The sequence below is a fragment of the Falco naumanni genome, chromosome 5 (assembly GCF_017639655.2).
Source record: "Falco naumanni isolate bFalNau1 chromosome 5, bFalNau1.pat, whole genome shotgun sequence".
Lineage (NCBI taxonomy): Eukaryota > Metazoa > Chordata > Aves > Falconiformes > Falconidae > Falco > Falco naumanni.
In genome coordinates this window covers 14934905-14951674 of record NC_054058.1, presented here as the reverse complement: position 1 = coordinate 14951674, position 16770 = coordinate 14934905, and the positions used below count along the sequence as shown (strand labels likewise).

The following is a 16770-nucleotide window of genomic DNA, read 5'->3' as shown; positions in this document are numbered from 1 at the left end:
CAACTTTTAGATAAATGTAAGTACATCATCCTATAGATAAGTAGTACATTATTCATCATTCAATATCTATTTTGAAAAATATAAAAGTTGCAAACTTTGACTTTTGATTGAGTAGCAAACTAACTACTGATATTCCATGTTATGCAACTCCCAAAGTCTTCAGCCATTCTCCAAAAGAGATAGTGGTCATGAACAGCTGGAATTTACTCCATCTACCTTTATTGCTCCTCTCCCCCAAAGTGAGCTGTATAAAGGTGTCTGTAACGATGCCTCGCTGCCTTATGTAGCCAGCAGGGGCCAGCAGCTGAAACTCCTGACCCACAAATATATAAGATTTGAATTAATTTGTATTTGTTATTGGAGAAAGGTCAGCTACAGGTGCTGCTGCAAACAAGCGTTAGCCAAAGTATAAATGAGATGGAGCAGATCTAAACAGTCCTGGGCAGCCAGTCGTTATGCAAACAATATATCCAGATGCATTAAGAGAGTACAAATGTAGAGGGTTTCATTTGGAAACAGCAGTGGCTGTGCAAGGACAAATAGGATGTGCTGTTGGAGTCTTACAAAAAATTTGTGTCTTTTTATGGTTATCTTTTTTGAAAGAACCGTTACAACACTGGGTATAAAGGAGCAAATATGTATGAATTATAACCTTACTACTTTTACTCCAGCATCAGATTTGTAATATTATTTATTAAAGTCATTTTGGTGTATGGATTTTAAAGAAGATGATACTATTCCCCACAGCATTACTAGTGTGCTGCTATTAATATTTAAAATCTGTTACACAGGACTACTGTGAGTTTGATCTTCAGGGTGTTAAAAACAGTACTTAAAAAAGAAAACACTCTCTTACAGAAGAGCCTTAGCAGGGTGATAAACAAATTGTTTAAAAAACGTATCAGAAATTACAAAGTGAAAAATACCAAAATGAAAATATTGTTGCCAAAACTTGAAATCACTGTGAATGATACATGTGGGTTCTTTAGCAAAATATTTCTCCTTAAAGTCTCTGTGTCATTTCACACTTGCTTCTGAGTGTCTCACTGTTCTGGGAAATTTTAATCATGATAATCATGTACCATTTCTTCTTTGACAAAGACCATTAGCACTTAACAAATTTTTAATGATATTATGAGGTGTAAGAATGACTTTTGCAGTCAGGAAAATACAGCGAGCACTGGCATGGATTGTGGCAACCACTTATAGCAGGGCAAACATGCTACACAGTGGTTCCAATTTATTCATCTAAAATATGAGAAGGCATGGCCAGAGTAGTCCTATAACCTAGTTCCCTGGACCAGAGTGAGTTATTGATCCAGAAGGGCAAGAGCACGGCAGCAAGAAACTACCAGCATCACCACAGCAGAGTGGTGCAGAAACAGTTTTTACTTCCCGCAACACTTCCCAAGATTTGAAATAGTTGTTGTTGGAACTGTTCTGCTTTGAGGAATTCAGCAGATACTCTGCACGGCTGTAAGAGCCCCCAGTACCTGCGGGCAGGGGCAGTCCAGACCTATGTGGAGCAGGAGGGAGGTTTGAGAAATGAAGGGATGGAGGGAATGGTGGTGTCTGCAGCCCTGTTACATGGTAAGGGAGAGTAAGCCTCTCTACAGCCCTTGCCAACAGGGGTGGGAATAGGGTGAGAGGACAGCAATAGCTTCTTTGATAAATTCCTATTGCTGGTGGATCTCATGGGCTAGGGATGGAGGTATTCCCATGATTCCTGTTATCACTGTGCAGTTCCCTGATGTCTAGCAGGAAGGTCACTGAGTAAGAGCCCAGTTTCTTTGCCCAGCTCATAGTGGAAAACTCACACCAAATAGTTCCAGAGACAAGACAGAGACGGGTCCTCTCTCAAGCAGCCAAAGTCACAGTTGTAGTTTTGCTTCTACAGAAGCTGCAGGAGACTTGCTTGCACATTCAACAGTTGAAATCAAAGCAGGAACGTGGGTCCCTGACATCCTGAACAAGCATTTTCAGTCCTTAGGTGCATTATGTACTCTCAGGGCAGACCCACTGATTTGGATCAAAAGTTTCAGTCTGGATTTGAGACTCTCTTCCCAATCAAAGCTTCACTCCAAAATTACCCAAACCTGGTTAGTTTACAAGACAAGGTAAAAACAGGAGGAAAGATAGTCCCTCTTTCCCTTCTGTGGTTCATAGCCATCTCATATCTAGGATGGTGGGTTTGGGACTGTGGGCTCCTGCCAGACTTCACCGAAGTGTGTGTTTCACCAATTACAAGTGCAAAAAGAGCAGAGACCCCAGCTGGTATCTCTGCAGAGTACTGCAGTACTGCTACCAGTCATTGTGCTCAGGGCTGACTGCACTGAACTGCATCATCTAAGATTCTGGGGTTTGAAATGTCAGCTGAACTGCAGTTCCTTTACCTTTTCTGCTGTCAAATTGAAACCTCTGGTTTATTTCATATATCCTCCAATGCTGGCCAAAACAACTCCGAAATCAAAAATCATTCTAATGTTCAAACCTGTTTGTTTATGCTGAATCCTTGGTGTCAGTCGTCTACGTCTGTACTTAAATTTAACCTATGAGAACACTTGGAGATATCTTAAGGTTGGAAAGTTCCTGGGCCACAGAGAAGCAATACGAGATGGGATACAGGACATCTAAGACACATATCAGGGCTACCCTGCTGATTCGCTACATGCCCTTCAGCAACTCATACCTTCTTGAACATCTATTTTGGTGTTAAGTACGCTTACATGTATTTTGGTGTTTTACCTATTGCAGCTATTTTGCAAAATAGGTGTCAGTGTCTCAAGCAGATGGTTTGAGAGAACTTAACATTAATTAATGTTAGGGAAGCATTTGGCATTCTTGGATAAAAGATGCTACAGAAAAATTTTCATCCCTTACATTGTAAATCAGATTCCACTCAGTCCCTAAATACTTGCTTTATCTAAGGCTGATAGCAAAAACCAACAAACTCATTTTAAAAAAAAAGTAAGATACAGTTGCCTGAGGACATCCTTAACCAGAGAAGATCTTTACTTTTCAGATGAAAGAGACATCTACAGCGAACAGTTTCACTAGCCAAGAAACAACAAAGAAAAGACTTCCCATGCTAAATTAAATAGGTGATAATTACTCTGCGGCTAGGGAAGGGGTGTGGGAAGAGGTTGAGACAAGCATCCTACTTCTGAGCCACTTCAGTTGTGAAAGAAGCTAAAGTCCTATGGCTTCATTAAGAATCAGAAGTTAGAGGTCTTTATCCCAGCTGTCCCATAGCTGAGAAAGTTTTTTAATCATCTACTTGCACCTTGGTTGTCTAGGTGGGTTTTCCTTTCCTGCTGTCTGTGACTGTACCTTTGTACTACAAGCCCAATTTAAAACGTTGCAATTATGGTTCATCCTCGCTTCCCCGAGCTTCCCATCCTCAATTCCTCTGACAGCAATTCCTTGTGTAATCTGAGGAGGTGCAACAGCAGGGACATGTAGAACAAGCGTGCACACAAAACCCGTAACTGTGTGCAATAAAGTAAATCCGGCCTCGTATTAATTTTAACCAGCTGGTGAAAACTGAGCTTTCTCTGTGCTCTTACTTCATTGTCAGAAAAAGGACTGGTTGGCAAGGAACTATTTTTCTAGATGGAGGGAAATTTCTGCCTCCAGTAATATCTGTGGAATGAAGTTGCCTGGAGTGGGCATGCTACAGCTTAACTGAGGACACTCGCTGCCAGTCACACTCTTTGACAGAGTGAGCTGGTAGTTTTCCACAGCCTTTACCCAGTATCAGGACATTAACCTTTTTCCATTAACTCATCCTTTCTGCAGCTCTCTGGTTTCCTGTGCAAATTTCCTTCCATCCACAACTTTGTTGTGCAGCTTTTACTTCAGGAGGCAAGAGGTTTGCCCTTGTTTTGATAATTGTGAACTGCTGAGGGCACCAAAAAAAAAAAAAAAAAAAAAGTGCTAACAGCTAATGCCCTGCATTTCCCAAAGCCCTACATATTCTTTCTGCTGCCATAGCTGAGACATCTAAAAAACCTGCCACCTCAGCGCACTCGGCACTAGGAAATGTTTGCTAAAAATTAACTTTACCGATCTCCTGTCTCTTTGGCAGCCTGAGAATATGAGCAGCACTCTCCAACACCACATGCATGACCATGTTTCTTGCAGAGCTTTTCTCAGAGCTTGGTAGCCTGGCTTAGCGCCGCTTATATAGATGCTCTCGCTGCTCACCTCAGTCTTTACTGCTGCCATTCAAGTTGCCCCGGTGATTAACACTGCTGGCGGTGGTAGCCCTGCTTCTTGCTGATATTCCAGTTGATTTTTGCCATCTCCTCAGTGACATCACCTATGGGAGAGAAAAGGAGCTCAAAAACTTGGTGATCTAACATAAAAGCTGCTGCTGTGTCTATCCACATCTCAGGATATTTGTGTGTGATGCTGCTGCTCCCTTTGGTCACCTACTACAGGAAAACAAAGATGAAGATGAGATGGGAAGTCAGGCGAGGTCCTGTCAGTAGAACAGCCCCCAAGACCTGGCTCCTCCTGAGAAGCTTAGCACAGACCCTCTGCTAGACAAGCTCCCTCAGACAGAGGAACCTCACCTCCTACTCTGGCCATACAACCTTCTGCCTCCCGCAGCAGCCAACCGAGAGAGTGCGTTTGCATGTGCAAGGCACCAGTTTGGCTTTTACTGTGGGAGTGTGCCCTGCCAGCTCTCTCTTGCAGTTTGCTAAGCAAAGCCATCTTTGTGAGGAGGTGAAGAGCAGTGAGAGGATCATCCTGCACCACCACCCCGGCCAGCTGGCTCCATGTGCCTCCTGTTTTGCTGGAAGCACATTTTCGGACAGGAATCTAAAACTGGCTCTGGGAAGGGAGGAACTGAAACACAGAGAATGGGGCTGAGCTGCTTTTTGGTTTGGCTTCTGCTGCTTTCCAGGGCATGCTTTGGTTGATCATTTCTGCTGAAGAAGGTTTGCTTTCTCTCTGGCTGTGTCCTTTAGGACAGGGGAAAAAAATTAACAATTGGTTCCTATGTAAAGATAACTGTACACCAGACTGTTTTGCTGCCTGGGCTGACTACAGTTACAACTTTCCTAATTGCTTCTTGATGTGGTTATATCTGTATTGAACTGATGGGGAGCAATAAAATCAGCTGACACTCTCTCTGAACTGTTGCTGTCTCCATGTTAGAACTGTTACCAGTGTAACTATGCTGTACTATACTCTGCCCATCATCTCTTGCACTTAAACTAGTAAAAAGTGTAAGTATACCGATTAGACCTTAGTAGGAAGAAGTTGCTAGTGATGTGGGGTCTTTTTCTGAAGCAACTGGATGCATTTGGCTGTTAGCAAAGGATCGGAGCGCATTTTGATGGATGTTACTTCATCTGGCACTGAGATTAATTTGAATCCTTCAATATTTTTTTCCTGTTGTGAAAACCAAGCATAACTAAATATTTCTCACACCAAGATGCCATATTGGGGGGTGGTATTTCACCTGCCCAGAGTAATCACAAATACTGTAAAATGAGGCTCTGCTCCGATAAGAGGTTCCTAATAGAAGGAAGTTTGTGCCTGTGCTAGTTTTGATAGAAGTCAGACGGGCTGTGGTGGGGTGCGGAGGGGTTGTTCGTTCGGTTGTAGCTGTGATTCTGGTAGTCATCATTAAAAATCAATTGTAAGTACCAATTCTCCCATTTTTATCTTGCTAGGGAGCACGTAGTTTTTAAAGTAAAGCTTTCAGAAAACTTCCAGAGAGAATGTAACCTGTCTGTTTTTGCTGTGTTAAATAAAGAAATTAATGTATTTGAGGTTTCTGATGACAAATTTAGATACCAGTTCCTAACAAAAACCCATCACTTTATAGTGATTCTGTAACACTTACAGATCGAAGACCCAACTCAGATTCCTTTGCACGTTAATTAGTTGTGTTTTAGTAATTCGGTTTAGATTTTCTAAAATGGAGACAAATTAAAAGAAAACAGACAGTAATAAAAATGTCTTTTCCAAGGGCTTTAGTTTGTCATAGAAACCCGCCCTTTGAAAAAATGCCAGGTCTGGAGAAGAAACTGCTCCCCGATGCTCAGATTAACTCTTCTTTACATGCAGGGACAAGGGCCATCAGGGACATTCCTTTCATGCCTCCACCACAGGTTTAGAAGGACAAAGCTGTCCTCCTCCAGATTTCTGGGTCAGTTAAGCTGATGAGAAGTCACGGCTTTGTTCTGTGCAAGAGCATAGCTCTATGGGTTACATAACTCTTGGACTACTTAGTCATGAATCTGGTCGTTTTACCATTTAATCTCAAAAGGCACCATGAACTCCAGAAGGTATAAATACCCAATGGCAACTCATGCACTGCTGCTGTTGCCTTTGCAGTTAGAAACTAAGCAACGGGTGTGCTTTGTTAATTCCTTGTAAAGTGTAACAGTTTGCCCTGACCACTGCACAGGAGGACTCCTTTGTAGGATCCTTCGTTCTCCTCTATTAGGTTCTTCCTGTAGCGTTACCGTTGTTACCGTGCAAAGCCATTACAGCCCGAAGGCAAACTGGGTCAAATCAATACAGCAAGTCACGAATGCCCAGCTTCCACTGAAATGGGAAGAAAGCGAAGCATGAGCAGCCCCTTTGGGTATCAGAAGGCCACGTACTTTGAAGCCTACTGTGCCGTGGTGTTGTGGCATTAACACCCAAACACCGCCAGCATTTGAGTCCGCTCCTTGGCACCGTCATTCCCACAGGCAGGACTGCTGCAGCAGGTAGGCAGCCGAAGCAGCGCGCTCGCCAGATACCCCGACCCGGCTACGATTGATGTGGCTGAAACTCGCGGTGGGATTGATTTGGATAAAACTTCCTTTGCTTTAAATCCCCGCAGGGTGTACTTGAAATCCCCCAACCCTGATCAAAACTACCAACTACAGACCGAGCAAACCCACAAGTTTTGGGCGATGTGCGGGTCAGCCAGCCTTGCGCTGGCCCCGCACGGGATTCCGCGCTCCAGCGACACCCTCGTCCGGCCCCTCCGCACCGGCGGCTCCGTGCGCCCACGGCACACGGCGGGACGCTGCCCGGCGGGATCCCAGCTCCGCCGGCACCGGGGCGCCCGGAGCGGCACCAGCTCTGCTCGGGAAACGGCCCCTCCGCTCGCCGCCCGTGAGGGGCCCGCTGGCGCCGCCGCCTCAATCTACAGGGACGAGCCGCCGGTGCGCTGCCTGCGCTTCGCCTTTCTCCCCGCCGGCAGCCGCAGTCCGGCCGCTCGCTGGAGCGGAGAGGGGCCCCGGGGGCCGGCCCGCAGCTCCGCCGGTGCTCCGCTAAACGAGCCGCAGGCTGCACGGCCGAGCGCAGCGCCGAGCCATCCCAAAGCGGCCGCCGCTCACCTGCCGGGCGCGGGCACCGGGACGGACCCTGCCCGCCGGGGGAAGGCGCTGCCGGCGGACGCGGCGGAGGGCGGGCGAGGGGTTTGAGGTCGTTTTCCCCCCCGGCTGCCCCCGCCGCTGCCCCTCCCGGCGGCGAGGCGCCCCCCGCCCCCCGGCTCGCCCCCGCCCCGCCCCGCCCCGCCGGCGCGGCTCCCGCGGCCGCGCATTGTGCTCCGCGCCGCTGCCCGCCCGGCGGTGCCAGCTCCGGCCCCTCTCGGCTGCGGGGGCCGCCGGACCCCCCCGGCACCGGGCCTCCGGCTCCCTCCCGCGCCGGCGCGGGCCGGGGTCGTGCACGGTGAGTGGGGGCCGGGGGGAGCCGGGCGCTGCCGCCGCCGGGTGGGTGCCCAGCCAGGGGCTCGCCCCGGCCGAGCGAGGGGAGCGGGTCTGTCCCCGTCCCCCCTCCCGGCGGCGGGCGCGGCGTCCGCGGGGGAGCGCGGGGCTGGGGCCTTGGGGGGCGGCTGCGGGGCCCCCTCCTGGCACCCGAGGGCCGTGCGGGTGGGAGGTGAGGGGCGATGCTGCGGGGGGGTCTGCGCAGCGGGAGGGGGGCGCCCGGCTTTGTTTATGGCTGCGACGGGCGGTGAGGCGCTGCCCTCGCGGCCGTGTCGGCGGTCGCTGCTCGTCCCGCAGCCCGGGCGCGCAGGGCGTGCACACTGCGTGAATATTAAACGAGCGGCCGTGCAGACACTCACCTCCTTTTTCTACAGTCTGCAATAGCTTTCTCAGGTAACTGGAGTTGACTCTAAATGTGATTCCCGTGGGTTGACTTCTGTAAGCCTTATTCACGCAAGTAAGATCTTTATGCATGAGTAAGATTATTTTTTCGTTTCAGAATGATTTTGCATGTTTCCACCCTGAAGTGCATAACCTCTGATAGCTTTTGCAGAAGACGGGCTTGTCCGTTTCAATTTGTGTGTGTGCGTGCGTGTGCAGTCGCTGTTAATTTTGGCAGCTCGTAAGTAATCGTTGGTGAAGGTCCGGTGTCTTCGTTTTCTTCAAGAATACATGAAGTTGGATGCATGCCAGGGTTTTAATATTGTGGAAGCAACAAGAGAGACAGCCTTAGAAAAAGGATCGAGGAAATGATTTAGCTTTTCTAATGTTCATCGTTTCCAGCCACTGTACTTTTAAGCATTTTGTTTTAAGTTGCAGAAGACAATCAGGTTTTGTGTTTACGGGCATGCTGATTAATAGTGGAAATTAGTCATGGAAAGATAGGTCTTAGACTACATTTTAAAGCTTCATATAAAATAAATGCTTTTTGCTGCTTCTGTCTCACATGCTTATTAGCTTTTACAAAAAATACAACTGTTAGGTGATGATTAGGCAGCTTTATTATGATTCAAATAAAATAAATAGTTCAATATATGCCAGATATAGAATAATGGACACACTTGGCGTCTGGCTCGGAGTTGGATGTAGAGCTGTGGTGCTGTCGAGCAAAACTGTTCTTCGTTCCTAACTTCCCCCCTAGCCAAGGCATAGCGTATCTAAAACTTAGTTCTGGGAGTCCGATGAGTGCTGCATATAACTGTAGTTTCTCTATGGTAGACGATTAGTACAGACTTACTGTGAAACACGTATTGACAGGGATTTCATATTTGTAATATACACCATTGACTGACTTAATGCTTCATCTTTCTTTTTCTCATTAATCATCTAATTAGGGGAAGACTCTGGAAGGAATATGACATTAAGACACGTTCCCAGTGGATACACAGTAAAAAAGACACTGCAAAGCAGACAGTGTAAGAGGAACTTCCAGAAGTATTCATCACCCAAGAGAGAGCCAGATTTTGAACACTTCTAGGCTTGTGTTTAGGCTCCAGAGTAAAATGCTAAAATTTTTTGGTCTTTCTTTTCAGTTCTCAAACTTGTGTATCCAGAGTTCTTTACGGGACCTTGAGGGAAATGTGTCTGTGTAAGCCAAGTTCTGAGTCTTCAGCACTGAAGAAAATCAAGCCCTGAGCATTTCAGAAAAATCTGATCCTTGGGTTACAGTCATACTTCCCCGCATTTCCATTCTAGACACATTTCCTTTTAATTTTTATGACAGATAGAATTATAATTGTAAAATGTAGCCACAATAAAGCAAGTCAGTAAAATTACTTGAAGGTTTTGTTGGGGTTTTTTTTTAAATGTAGAAGCCAGTGAGATTAATGAACAGCTCTATAAATACAGATGATAAAATGCAAGATTGGTAATAGAACTGTAAGTGGGACTTAATCTTTGAACAAAAATAATAGGTAATGGCTAAAAATAGGATTTCCTGTTTTAACAATAGAGTTAAATATTGTAATGGATATTAACTGCAACAAGGTAGATTGGTCCAGAGCTGGAGGCTCTGACCATTCGCACCTGCTGACCTTCTGGCCTACTTCTTTATTTTCCTTTGAAGTATCACTCATGCATGTCTTTTTGACAATAAACCACAAATGCAAACTAAAAACCTGCTCTTTAAAGGGAAAATTGGAGCTTTTTTGCCACACAGTAGTGGCACTATAATTTCTAGAATGTATTCTCATCTCGTGTAGCTCAGTGCAAACTGGTGAGCTGTGTTCAGGTGGTGCCAACATTTACACAAGTTGTTGGTCTCACGCATGAGCAAGAGCATCCTTGCACCAGAAAGAAAACTATTAGGTCTGGTTCTGATCGTGTAAAGAGTGTTTGAAGTGTTTCAGCATTATGGCTAGATAAATGCCTTCATATTAAGGCCAATACAAAATTTGCCTCTCTGATAATGCTGTCCACAGCCTCTGAAGGAACTGTTGAATAATGACAGCTGGGTATCTGCCTACATCTGTGGCCAGGAATTCATTGACGCTGAGCACAAAGAATAGAAGAAAATGACAAATGCTTGTCCAGAAGCACGTCCTTTTTGTGGCATTTGCTTTCCGCTTGGTTTCTTAGGATAAGACTGGCAAGTTTGGGGTGTGGAGAAAACAGTGATTAATTAGCTAGCGTGTATCTAGCCCATGAAAGGCAGAAAATACTGTATGGGGGTGATTTAAGTGCTGTTACTCCCTGCTATTAAAGAAATTGCTTGCCTGCTCTACATCTCAAGTTGGAGTCGTAGGCGATTTTAAGGCATTATTTAAACTGCGGTTTAGGTCTGTTTAAGCAGAAGGGCCAGGGAAGGTCTTTCAGTAGGGAGAAATAATAGGTAAAGATTTTCTTGCTTAAGTCTTTTTTTTTTTTTCTTTTTTTGTTTTTTTTTGTTTTAGTAGCTGCAAAATCTGTGTATGGGAGGGAGGAAAAGAGTCAAATGGAGCTGAGCGAGGAGCTGTGGTGTGAGGTAAAATTCTGATATTGTTCTCTCATGCCACCCTGCAAATACATTTGCATTTAAAATTCCCAGGCGAGCCAAACTGTAGGACCGGTGCAGAATGCTAAATGAAACCTGACAGCTAACTCAGAAAATGCCACATAACGATGCCAGGCATTCCCTTACTCGGACAATTGAGTTGAAGATTATTTCTTGTAATGATTATGGATCTGAAACAAAGACAGGTGCAAAAAAATACGGGGCATATTTTAGTCTGAGCTATTTTCACTTTCTGTCACATTGCCCTGTGACTGCTGGAAGACTCACAGGAACTGTAAACCCCAAATCCCTTTCTGCCCATCAGCTAGCCACAGTATACTCCTTTGTGTTGCTCAGGCTGAAATTCAATCTGCTTGGGAGGCTGGCAAGTGGTTCGGGGCGCAGTTGTGAGCTGAAAGATATTGGGTATCACCGCTGAGGTACCCTTTATGCCGCTTGTGTGAGCAGACAAAGCAGCAGCTCTTTTGGGGAACTTGGTGATGCATCTATACAACAAGAAAACGTGTTTGTGCTCAGTGGTGGTTTGATGTAGAAGCCAGGATGATGACAACTGAGGAAGGAACCTGAAAGGCATCAGAAGAGCTCGGTGGGTTTTACCTTTTCATGTGTAAAATTTGGGTGTCTGCAGTTATTAGCAATGAATTGTCCCTCTGCAGACAGACTGACCGTGCAGAACAATCTGAGGAGGCTGAGTGATGGAAATGGGAAAATAAAATGAGTGATAGGTTAACGTGTGTATTAGGTGTGAAAGAGCACGTGCAAAGGTGCAGGGCTGGAACAAATCCAGGGCCTGTGGTCAGGCGCGGCTGCTGCGGTGAAGCAGTAATACAAGGCAGCTCAGTTGTCTGTGATAGCCCGGTTATAAATGGAAGAGTAACAGGCTTTACATATGCATTGTGGATGCATCTGGCTCCCTGGGTTAAATATAGGCCACCTGTCCTTTGAACGTTTGAGAGAGAAAGGAAAGAGCTGATTAGGAGAGCAAAGCGACTGGTTTCTGAGGAATGACTAGAACTGCTTAATATAGATGGATTATCTAAGAAGCAAAGATCCCAACGATTTCAGGTGTGGGTACTCAAGAGAGAATCACTTAGCCTTGCAAGAGGGTGCAACTAGACTCAGTGGGCTGCAAAAGAGAAGGTAACTTGAACATCAAGAAAAGCTGCTTAACGCACTGAAGCTAAATCTTCTTCCATGAAAAGCACTGGTAACGGTTTTTGTTGTTTTGTACAGCTCGTAGACAGCCCTGGAAAATGTGCAGGGCTGGCAGCTCGGGGTCACATCTACCCTGCCTGAGCTGTGCCTGGGGATTAGGGTGGAGGTTTTAGAAACATGGCTTTTCAGTAAGCGGGCCACCTCCTCTGGTGAGAGTCAATTTCTCAACTCCTGGTGTGGTCTGCTGGAAGGGATGGTCATTCTCTGCTAGCTTGAATTAGATGCCTATAGGGAGGGAGATGCACTAGATGAATTAATAGATCTTACTCCATCTTTAGCCTGTGATCCAGGAAATCCGTGAATACTTATCTGGCTGGCAGCTAACATACATGCCATTATGCTGTAAAACAAACACTGTAGCATCTTGTATGCCTTTCTGATTGTGTGGCGAGGGGGGATGGGTGGAGGGAAGTGTTGGTAGACACTTCCCTGTGGTGAGCACAGCAGGCCAGGCTACAGATACTACTTGGTTTACATTGACTCTTGTTAGTTTGTGTTCTTCGACCCATGCTAAATTCTCCTCTTGAGGAGAAGCTGGAAAGCAGCAGGCTTGGGGTGTTTTCCTGCTTTGTATTCCAGCCATTATCAGCAAAAAAATAATGGATATTCTTGGACAGTAGTTACTTATGCCTTTGCCGAGTCCTGCAATAGACATGACATGGTGTACTTGCTGAAATGTGAAGAGCAACTTTAAAGGGGCGCACAGCTCTGCTGCAGGCATAGGCAATCACAGACAGGGTAGAAGGGCCAAGGGCTGTGATCCAGAATGCACTGCAGTCACGGGAGAGACTGCCACTTTGGATCAGCTCCAGCAGCTCTTCAGTCTGAGATCTCATACTTGTTTGTGTTTGGATTTAATCAGTTTCTTTGGGATTAAAGTATTTGTTAGTACGTGGTTCCAAGAATATAATGAAGTTGCAATTTCTAGTGATACTGTTCTGTTTCCCTTTTCAGATATGAGTTAATGAAAAATCTGATTAAATTAAGAGACGGCAGAATAGTATGATGTATGGCAGTATGATAATGTACCTCTCCCAGGTGGTTTGATGTCCTGACATGTTACCTTTCCTCCACTGGACTTGTTGTTGTATCCCAGAATAAACCAGAGTTTATATAAATTAGACAGGCTGGTACTGCAGAACAGGTGGAGTTATAAGTGCTCCAAGATGGTATGTTGTTGCTAGACAGGGAGGAATATTTTTATTCTGATTCATAGTGGCTGCTTTAAAAATTGGAGGCAGTTTGACTGTCTTCAGCATGAGTGGTTTATTGGAGGGCACGCAAGGAAAACATTGACAAACATTTACAACACTGGCTTGAGGATGACTCTCCTTCAATTGCGTGTAACTTGAGTCCCCAGATTTCCCCATCTGGTCACTTGGTACCAGGTTTTTACTTCCTGTGTTGTCCATTTGAAGTGGAAGGTCAGAAGAAAGGAAGCTATGAAATGTTGTCTTGATTGCAAAGGAAATCAGAAAGCCGAGAGCAGCAGTCTTCCAGAAAGTATGTTAACCCAGCTTGGATGTGCTCATCCAGCCTCTCTTGTAAGCCAGTACTCCTGGTTTTCTTTTCACCACTATATTAATTTTTCTTTCTGTAAAATATTCTGTTAAGGTTTTCTCCAGGAGGGATGGAAAGCCGCTTCTTTTCCTTTGATTAACTACTTATATTCTGATATAGAGAAATACCAGTGAACTGGTTGAATTTTACAATTTTCATTGATTCCAATGACTAAATTAATTTAACATCCAATTGTCCCTGTAAGAGGAACACCCACTGTTGTCTTCATTAGTTCATCGGTATGACTTGGGTTTATAGTATCAATTACTTTATAAAGTATGGGTGCTAAGGTTTGCATACGGACAGTCTTGATTCACTCCTGACTGCTCCATTGGTGGTTGCCATGACTTTGTGGTCATGGTTTTGCTTGTTTTGCTGGTTTTTGTGGTGTAGTTTTTGTTGTTGTTGTTGTTGTTTGGGGTTTCTTAAAAATTCATTTTAATTTCTTATCTGGAGGACTAGGCAAAGGTTGCTGTCACGAGGTTATCAGACTTAAAAGATGATTGGGTTGGTTTGGCATAACAAAACCTCCACTCCTAAATAAATCGTAGTTCCTGATGTAAATTGTCCTGTAATGTGTCCTATCGGTGAGGTCTGGATCAGTCCAATTCAAAATGCCAGGAAAAAGACATTCTTGTGGTAATTCTGGCATCCCTGAAGATAGAAAGTATTGGAAAATTTGAGAGAGCTTGTTCTCATAAAATAACCAAGCCAGTTTTGTGTAACTGAGAAGCAGCTTGGAAAGTTCAGATAAGAAGCCAGATGTCGGCCCAACCTTGTGAGATTTGCCTGCATGGATCAAATTTGGCATTACAGCATGCTTCCCAAATTAATTCTGTGATGTGTAATTCCAGCATGAGTCGATTTTCCATTTTATTCTGCATGACTTTTGTTCATCTATCATTATTAAACAATTTCCTGGAGATAGTCAGGCTTAAGTATGTGTTTGTATGACTACCAGAATTGTCTGCGGTTATACAGACAGGACAGAAAATATTAATGCAGGCTAGAAGATTAATTTTGCCCATCTACAGCACTGTGTATACCTTGTTACAGTCATCAAGGATTTCTCAGAGTTTACCAGAAGATTTAATTTGAAGAATGGTCCCGGCCAGGTACAAGATGCAAGGTTTAAGCTTAGCATACTCATATATAGTAAATTCCTCTTTCTTTTGCCATTTTTAGGCTCAAGTTTTTAACATTGATAACACACTATTGGCCTCATCCCTTTTTACTCTTTTGCTGGGAAAAGAGTATCCAAAAGAATATTTATTAGCTGATTTAAATCCCATTAACTTCATTTCCTTTTCATGGAGTTTTTAACAATGTTTAATGAGAGATGCAACTGAATTTCAGGGCTGTTACCTCCCCCTGGATACATCCAGGTCTTTCTTGAATTCCCGTGAACGTTTCTTGATCATTCACATTTTAATCCCCGTCCTCATAATTGTTTTGTAGGATATAGAAAAGTCCTGTAGATGCTGATTCTGGTAGAGTTTGTCATGCTTATTTAACAAATAGTTCCACTCCCTCATTTATCTGCCTTAATATCTGTTGTTTGTTGGTGATTTGATTTTCCCCCCCCCCCCTGCCTTTAAGCCCTGGGGTGAGGTGCTAAGACCACACTGTGCTAAGCAGAGTACAAAAACAAAACAAGGTGCAGTCCCTGCCCTGCACATTAAAACTTTCTTTTTATGACTAAAGGAGTGAGGTTCCTCCTAACTGATCTGTACTGGGACCCCTCCAGATTCTCAGTTGCAACTTGAGCAGCATTTAGATACCCTAGAAAGTAAATCTTCATTTTAGGGAAAACAAACTCGGCACCGCTGTTGCAAAAACAATCCTAGTGCTTGTTGGAAGCTGTGAAAATTCAAGTTTATAAAGCCTACCTATTATCTGTGTGCTTAGGCAAAAATATGATGCTCTTTCGTCTTTGCCTTGCTTTTCCTCATTCAAACAAGTCGGCTGATGAATGCTTTAGATGAAGTGTGCCCCTTCTATTCTCTGTCATCTTTGCTTGCCGCCTTTCAATAGTTTCTCTATTCAGTGTTAAACAGGAAAAGAAAGCCAGTACTAAAAATTAAGATATTCTGTTACCACATAATCCTGTGAAGAACCATGTTCTGCTTCCCCCACAAATGGTCAAACTAGATTTTAGGGACAGCAAGGAACCTTTCTATGAATGCAAGAAGAATGATAAAAGCACACTGAAATTACAGATCATTGCATTGCTGAGCACAAATACGTGGAACACTCTGTACCCTCTGAAGACAACAGCCAGGAGTGTGGTTTTGTAGGCAGCAGGGGGTCAGAGGAAGAGCTTGGGAATGTCAGACGGCAGTTAACTAGGCTTTTCTAGGCATTCCTTGTTTTTTCTTTGGTTTTCCTTACAGCTGCTTATACGTGCACAGACATATATAGATACCCATGCAGATGCATGATGTTTAACGGACCAAGCATGGAGGCTGACCCACTGTGCTTGAAACAGCAGCCACCACTCAGCGCGTTTTACGTGTCCTCCCTAGCGCCCTGTGTAGCCTTGTTTGGGGAATTAAATGGAATATGACTCCTGGAAAGATACGTCGGATATCTAGATGACGCCTTTCTTGTACTGACACAGCTGGTGGAAAAAAGTGTATGGGGCTTGCCATTATTTTGATCCAGGAGGAGGCATGTCCAGACAGACCCTGGATGGCTTCTGTGCGTTGATGCCCTCACCAGCAGGTGCTAGGAAGGATGGATGTGGCTTTCTGCTGCTAGGACGTACCCTTGAATGCTACTTGCTTCGTGCTTTTAGGGAGCATGTGGGGAATGCTCCGTGTTGTGAAGACCAACAAAACGGCTGACACATGTATTGGGATTCCTACTCTTTCAACCCGAGCTTTCCAAAGCCTGGCAAGATACATCTGGTAGAGCCCTGAAGAGCTCAGAATGGCTTTTTATCCACAAGTCCTGTTGAGCAATATTTACATAAGTTGGGGCAGGATCTCCTGTGGTTTGATCTTTGGGTATGGCCCAACTCTTTACCACTGTACAATTCCATATAAAGTTTAGAGGCATGTTGTGGTTTGGGATGCTCACAGTGATTAGGAGGACTTCTGGAGGGGCGTGGGGAGCTTAGGCAACCATTGCTACTCTTTTGGCTGGCCCCAGCAGCTCTGTGCATGCATTCAGATTCCAGATCCAAACAAATAAAAGCTATTTGCTTAGGTCCCCTCCCACTGCCTTTTTTTTTTTTTTTAACTCCTGCATCTGCTGTGTTGCACAGTCTCCTGCCAGCAT

General features: G+C 44.8%; 1 protein-coding gene across 2 annotated transcripts in view; it reads left to right on the top strand.

Annotated features, from left to right (window-relative positions):
• The first annotated feature begins 7529 nt into the window (after positions 1-7529).
• Positions 7530-16770, top strand: part of PRR5 (proline rich 5) — a 93967-nt gene continuing 84726 nt past the window's right edge. Inside the window, exon 1 of one of the 2 annotated variants that reach the window (XM_040595379.1) lies at positions 7530-7686. The gene's annotated coding sequence lies outside the window, so the exon portion shown is untranslated. The remainder of the gene's footprint in view (positions 7687-16770) is intronic. The other variant, XM_040595377.1, reaches the window with a different exon arrangement.